Source organism: Erythrolamprus reginae, chromosome 2 (assembly GCF_031021105.1).
Source record: "Erythrolamprus reginae isolate rEryReg1 chromosome 2, rEryReg1.hap1, whole genome shotgun sequence".
Lineage (NCBI taxonomy): Eukaryota > Metazoa > Chordata > Lepidosauria > Squamata > Dipsadidae > Erythrolamprus > Erythrolamprus reginae.
The window spans coordinates 226,704,918-226,711,925 of record NC_091951.1 but is presented as its reverse complement, the minus strand read 5'-3'; the positions used below and the strand labels follow the sequence as shown (position 1 = coordinate 226,711,925).

General features: G+C 39.8%; 1 long non-coding RNA gene across 1 annotated transcript; it reads left to right on the top strand.

Moving 5' to 3' along the window:
- The first annotated feature begins 202 nt into the window (after window positions 1–202).
- LOC139162100 (uncharacterized) lies at window positions 203–6,614 on the top strand. The gene is made up of 4 exons (XR_011558228.1): window positions 203–349; window positions 665–705; window positions 5,320–5,432; window positions 6,448–6,614. It is a non-coding gene; the product is annotated as an uncharacterized lncRNA (long non-coding RNA).
- Window positions 6,615–7,008: the final 394 nt, after the last annotated feature.

Below are 7,008 nucleotides of genomic sequence, written 5' to 3'. Positions count from 1 at the left end.
GGACTAGAAGATCTCCAAGGTCCCTTCCAGCTTATTCTATTCTATTCTATATTTCTACACTCCCCTTTCCTACTATACTTTAATCCTACCCTACCCTTGCAACTCGACAGCACATTGAACCACTGGTATTAGGTCCCCCCCCACAGGCAACTCACTGCGCACGCGCACAGAAGCGGCCAGGCGCTCGGCCGAGCAGGTGGGCGGAACCGTCGTTGTGCCGACGGCAGGGGGCGTGGCCTCTGCCAGCGCACGCTAATAATCGGAGCGGCGAGCGCCTTTCGCCAATTTCTCTCTCTCTTCCCCCCCATCATGAAGAAGCTGATGGTGCGGCTGCTGTGGGCGCTGGCAGGTACCTCCGCGAGTCCCTTTCCCTCCACGCGGGGAAGCGGAGTGGCCGGCCGCTCTGCTTCTAGCGAACCCCGGCCGCGTTTGAAACGCTTTCATCCCTTTGCGCTTCCCGCGATGCTTTCCTTTGCATCGGAGGTCGCTGTCCGAGGACACGGCGGGGAAATCCTCGTCGGTGCTCTCCATGTGGGTCAATTGGCAACCCCGAGTTGGGGGGGGGGGGAGGCTCCAGGGTAATCACGGCAAATATATTGTGAGAAACTCTGGTCTCCCCTAGTAACCTCTCCATCCTTTTCCCTCCTCTCCATTCGCACCCGAGGACTCCTGTTGATGCTTTCTCTGGCGACAAGTAGCACGGAGGTGAGTGTTGAGAAGAGTCCAAGGAGTAAGCAAGCTTCTTCTCGTCTCAGGGTTACTTTGTAATTTTATTTATTTATATTTATTTATTTTTGTCAAGTACATATTGGTAGCATACATAGATATAACACTGTTTATATACAAGCTTGTATACTATACCGCTGGGGTGATGTAGGCTGGTGTAGGGTCTCCTGCTAGAGCAAGGGGGTTGACTAGGTCAGTGTTCCTTCCGAGGTGGGTAAAATGAGGACCCGGATTGTGGGGGCAATATGCTGGCTCTGTTAAAAAGTGCTATTGCTAACATGTTGTAAGCCTCCCTGAGTCTAAGCAGAAGGGCAGCATAAAAAATTGAATAAATAAACAAATAAATTATATTTAATCAATTTTCTTTGAATGAAAAATATTAAAACATCTGATTATTTCAAATCGTGAATTCTGTGGGTTCTCCTCCACACGAGAGTCTGGGCAATTGCTCTTCTTCTTCTTCTCCCCATGTCTGGCTTGAAGGTCTGAGATGTTTGCAGGAATAATGATGGCCTTAACTTCGGGAAAGGATATCGCGCTTAAATGAAAGCCATAGATTAGATGAGATGGCTTTGAATCAATTTCATACAAATCTAGATTCAAGTTGCTTCCAATCGTGAGAAGAGAAGCTGCAGCTGCTCAACCCTGAAGAAAACTACCATTTGCAAAATCAGCTGGTGGGGGAAGCAAGGAATTTAGTAATAACAAATGTGGCTTTTCATACTCATTCCCTGTTTCCAAATAGTGTCATTCTGTAGGCACAATTATAGCAATGAATTAATTTTGCATGATGCAGAAGGGAAAGGAATATGTTTGAATGTGATGATGTCATAACAACTATTACAAAAGACCTCTTATTAGATAAAGAGGCTCATATTAGTGGGTAACCCTGGGCACTTCAAAAGTAAATCTAAAGTACTGCTGAGGTATGTTTTTCTTTGCAAGAACTAGGAATTAAATCAGAAGTTCCATCTTGCTAGAATATGTTACTGTGTTGTGCAAGAATTACAGAGCATTCCCCTGTTTACTCATTACTAAACCTTGTTCAACAAATAATTTTTCCAAGAAAAAAAAAATATAATCAAGAAATTGCTATTACTGATTTCTTTCCATGAGATGTCTGTGCAGCTCTTTCTCATGTAACTACCACCACCCTCACAACAAAAAAGACAGAAAACCAGTGATTAAAATTCTACAAACTTCTGTTCATTTCAAAAATTCTAATTACTGTATTTTTCAGAGTACAAGACGCACCTTTTTCCACCAAAAAATACATTTTGTTAAATGTATTAGATTTGTTTACATTGTTGTTATTGTTGTGAGCCGCTCCGAGTCTCTGGAGAGGGGCGGCATACAAATCTAATAAATGAAATTAAATTTAAAAAGAGGGTGAAAATCTGGGTGCGTCTTATACTTCAAATGTAGCCCCGCCCACACACTCCGCGTGTTGCATTTTTGGGTAGTTCCAGGTGGCGGGGATTCTCACTTCCACATGGAGCCTGATTCCCGAAGCATCCTGGGAAAGTGCATTGAAAGCCGGGCTTCCTCTCAGAAAATCCCAATAGAGAGGCAGCATATCAGTCCTCCTGGACCTGTCATTTCATAAACATGCTACTGGGCTACTGGCCAAAAACAGAGGGGAATCTGCCCCTGGTATCTCTTTCCTTCAGATCCTCGCATTTCAGGCACCTTTTCTGCAATCGAGAGGGGAATCTGCCACCTGAAAACGCTCCCGTTTAAACGGCTCTCAATGCAGGCTCCATCTAAGGCAGTGTTTTTCAACCAGCACTAGTGTGCCGCGAGGACATGGTCAGGTGTGCCGCGAAGGTCAGAGAGAAAGAAAGCAAGTGAGAGAGAAAGAAAGAGAAGAAAGCAAGAGAGAGAGAGAAAGAAGAAAGCAAGAGAGAGAAAGAGCGGACCGAGAGAGAAAGAGAACAAGAGAGAGAAAGAAAGCAAGAGAGAGAAAGAAAGCAAGAGAGAGAAAGAGAACAAGAGAGAGAGAGAAAGAGGGAGGGAAGGAGAGAGAAAGGACATAGAGGGAGGGAGGGAGAGAGAGAGAGAGAGAAAGAGCAAAAAAGAGAGGAAGGAAGAGAAAGAAAGAGGGATGGGGAGAGAGAGAAAGAAGAGAAGGAAGGGAGAGAAAGAGGGAGAGAGAAATAGAGCGAAAGGGAGGAAGAGAGAGAGATTTTTTTTGTCCAAACTTTTTTTAGCCCACCCCACCCCGCTCAATGTGCCCCAGGGTTTCATAAATGTAAAAAAATGTGCCGCGGCTCAAAAAAGGTTGAAAATCACTGATCTAAGGCAACCAAGCCGTAAGTTGCCAAGGTTGTGAAACACTGGACTAGATGACCTGCAAGGTCCCTTCCAACTCTAATAATAAAATTTTAAAAATACATGATATGGTACTAATAAGAGGGAAACATTAGGACAGGGATGGTAGGCACGCTGGTCTACTTATGCACACCCCTTATTGACATGAGGTCAACAGTGGATAAGTCTAAGGGTAAAGTTTGCAAATTTGAAAAGTTCATCAAAAAGTTAATTTTGAAGTTAGGGTTGCTGTTTCTTTTTCAACCTGCGGGAAACCCAAGGGTGGGGGGGGGGGGTTGCTGTTTGATCTACCTGGGTGGCAATGGACAGGCTTTTTGTGCTCGGACCTATCAGGGAGTCAAAATAGAAGTCAGAGCTCAGATGAGAAGCTTCCCTCTTTTGGACCAGAAAGTTGTGTCCCCATAATTAGGACCTTCACGGAACTACTGGTGGAAAGCTCTTCATCTGAGAAAGGAAATCATCTGTTTACTTTATGCCCAAAGGTGATGTTGACGTTCTGGGCTATTTTTATAAAAACAAACCTGATTAAGCAAAAAATTAGATATTTAACATATTTATGTATGTATGTATTTATTTATTTATTTTATTTAACTTCGTGCGAGGCATTCGATGTAAAAGTTCACTGTGAAATTATTAACAAAGAACTATATTAGAAGGTTATTAACAAGAGTGATAAAATTCCTTTTATCACAGCTGAGAGTAAGCATGAACGAAAATGTTTCTGGTGTATGTTAGCTGCACAGAAGGGGGGGGGGGAACACATTTTGGAGATAAAACCTAACAGAAATAAAAAGCATTTTAGGCAGTGTGTTTCGTCCTTTAAAATGAATGCTTAGCCCTCCGCACACCAATCTTCAAGTTTTAATTGTCATATGGAGTTGTGCATTTTGCTGCGAAGATTACTGGGTTAGAAAATTATGGTTTGCCATGAAGGGCAGATATATGGCATGTTTTCGCTATGCTTGGCTGTAGAGGTAGTATTCTATATAAATATTAGACTTCAAGCTTGCATTACCAACTAGTTTTTGTTTAGAATCTCATCCAAACAAGACACAAGGTTTGGACTTTCTAGTTTTCTCCTTTTTTTCCTCTCTGTTTTCTTCAACATAAAATTTTATTCTTCAACATAAAATTTTAAAATATCATTTGATGAAATGTTAATTAGAAATCTAAGATGATCATTTCACTGAAATACAAGAAAAAAATGTAAAAAGAAGGAAAAATGTGATTTTCATAGCCAAAGTATAGGGAATTGAATAATGAAGGGGAAGTTGTTTGCCCAGTTCTTAACTTCTTACACTCATAAAGGAATTTTATCATTGTTAATAACCTTCTAATATAGTTCTTTTCTTAATAATTTCACAGTGAACTTTTACATTGAATGGCTCTCGAGCATTTTAATATGTTAAATATCTATTTTGTTTTTACTTAATCAGGTTTGTTTTATAGAAATGTCACTAGTTAAATGTGTTATTTATTTATATCTATCCCATTTCTGTTATTTTTATAAATAACTCGCAGAGATGAACATATTTGATACTCCTTCCTCCTATTTCTCACCCTGAACAACAACCTTGTGAGGTGGGTTTGGGTTGAGAGTGGGATTGATTTGCCCAAACTCACCAGGCTTTGGGGTCTAAGGCAGAGCTAGAACTCACAGTTTTCCTGCTTTCTGAAGTTCTTTTATTTCAGCGATTGTATTTCAAAAGCTTGTACAAGATTGTATTTGAAAGACTTTTTACCAGAAGTGAGTGGGTTATAATTATAGTAAATGAAATGTATTTCCAAAGTGTATATTTTAATTGATGCTTTTTTTCCTCAATGGGAGAATCTAAAATATTTTACACTGCAAGTAAAATACCCACTTATTTCAATTTATTGCAAAAGTGTCAGATTGTATGAATTAAAAACCAATGAATATATTTTAAAGAATGACATATATCAGCTTCATTTAAATAACATGAATCTGTTCTATTTTAAACAAGTTGAACACAAAGGTGTTAGACTTCTTTGAACTTTTAAAGATGTTTTAAAGGGGATTTGCAATCTGAACTGGATGAAATGGATGAAATTCTTTGTGATATAACATTTCTTTTAAATCTTTTTTTAAGTCTTCACATATTGAACTAATAGATTCCATCACTAAAGTGTCCAGATCTGGATCAAATATAATACACTAATTAGATTGTGAAATGTTGACAGTATTTGCTGTGTTTAAAATATGAAATGGAGTAATATATTGGTATATCTGTCTACTTTCAGCCCCAGTGTAACTTGTACCTTCTGCCTGGATTGCCCAAGGAATTTTAATCCAATTTGTGGAACTGATGGAGAAAACATATGCAAATGAAATGTATGCTTTGTATGATGAACAGGTAATTTGAAATTAGAAGATACCTTAATTCTCTATGTAAGGTGGCATGAGCTTTATATAATTCACTTGAAACATTGGTTTTAATTACTTACTTCATCTCAGCTTCCTATCTCTCAGCCCCTCTGAAAACCTATTGAGAAATGAATTATTCTTCCAATCTGGAAGAATATAACATCTGACCAACACTTATAGACAGGAGAGAGTCACAATATTGTGAAACCAGCTATTTCTTGGATAGTATTCAGCATTGGCTGTTTCCAAGAGTTAGACAGTAGGATCACACACTTATTAGGTAATTTATATTAATTTCCAATCTGGTTTCTGCAATTCTAACTCCAGTGTTTCCATAGATTGTTGATCCCACTTGTCAAATTTATTCTGTTTTCCACATTCCCTCATAGTCTTTTCTGCTCCATAATTTTTGAACTGATTGAGCAATATAGTCACAGAAACAATTATGAAAGCACCTAACCTAAAGCACTTTTAAGAACAAATACAAATCTAATTTGAGGAGGGGGGGAATAATTGCCTTTTTTTTTTTGCTTTCTGAGGGAACATATAGAATATAGCAAAAATTTGATTGGAAAGCTAGTTTTATCTCCTATGAAGAGCCTATTCACATTCTCCTAATAGCAATGAAAGAAGAGAGATAACCACAGTAATACTTCTTTGCACTACCTACTCCAATACATGCTAGCCAGAGGTGGGTTCCTCCTGTTTTGGACTAGTTCTATAGAACCAGTAATGGGAATTTCTCTCCGCTCGCCGAACTGGGAGTGATGGCCACTTAGACACAACACCGAACTGGCTCACTTGGTGACACCGCCATCTTGTTTTTTTGCTTCTTCACACGCGCAGAAGCTATTTTTTGCTTATGCTTATGTGCAGAAGCTGAGCTTTCAGTACGGCGCATGCGTAGTTCACACCCATGGGAGGAAGCGAATCAGCAGGGAGGTAAATTAGAACCCACCCTGATAACCCAACAATTTATGTTTGATTTTTTTTTCCTCTTACAGAGAAAAGGACAAGGACATACAAATTGCCTATAGGAGTTCCTGTTCCTGAGAGGCGGCTCAAGGAACAGAAAAAGAAAACCCATAATCTGCTGACAAGTTGAAACAATCCTTACTGTTAAATGTGCCTTTAAAAGCTGTTAAAATAAATGCAAGCTTCCATGCTTTTATCCAGCTTTCCGCATCTGCTTACTTCAAATGTTTCGTTGAAAGAACTTTTTAAAAAAAATTTGTGCTGAGTTTTTGTTTTTAAGATTTCAACTTCATTTTTCAAAGAAATCATTCTCAAACAACAGAAGGAATAAGTACTGTACGATCAGTGGTGGGCTACGAGCCGGAACGCTAAATTGTGCTCGTTGCTGTGGCTTGTAAATTCTTCCGGGGCCAGTGCGATTTTGCTGCTGCACCTGTGGAGGCAGCAAAATAGTGCATGGAGTCGCAGGTGTGCCCATGTTTCGGTGAGGGTTTTTTTGCTTTCGTGCATGCTGAAAACACGGGCGCACCTGCGGCTCCATGCATGATTTTTGCTACCAAGGAGTGCCAAAAGACCAAAAGGCACTGCCT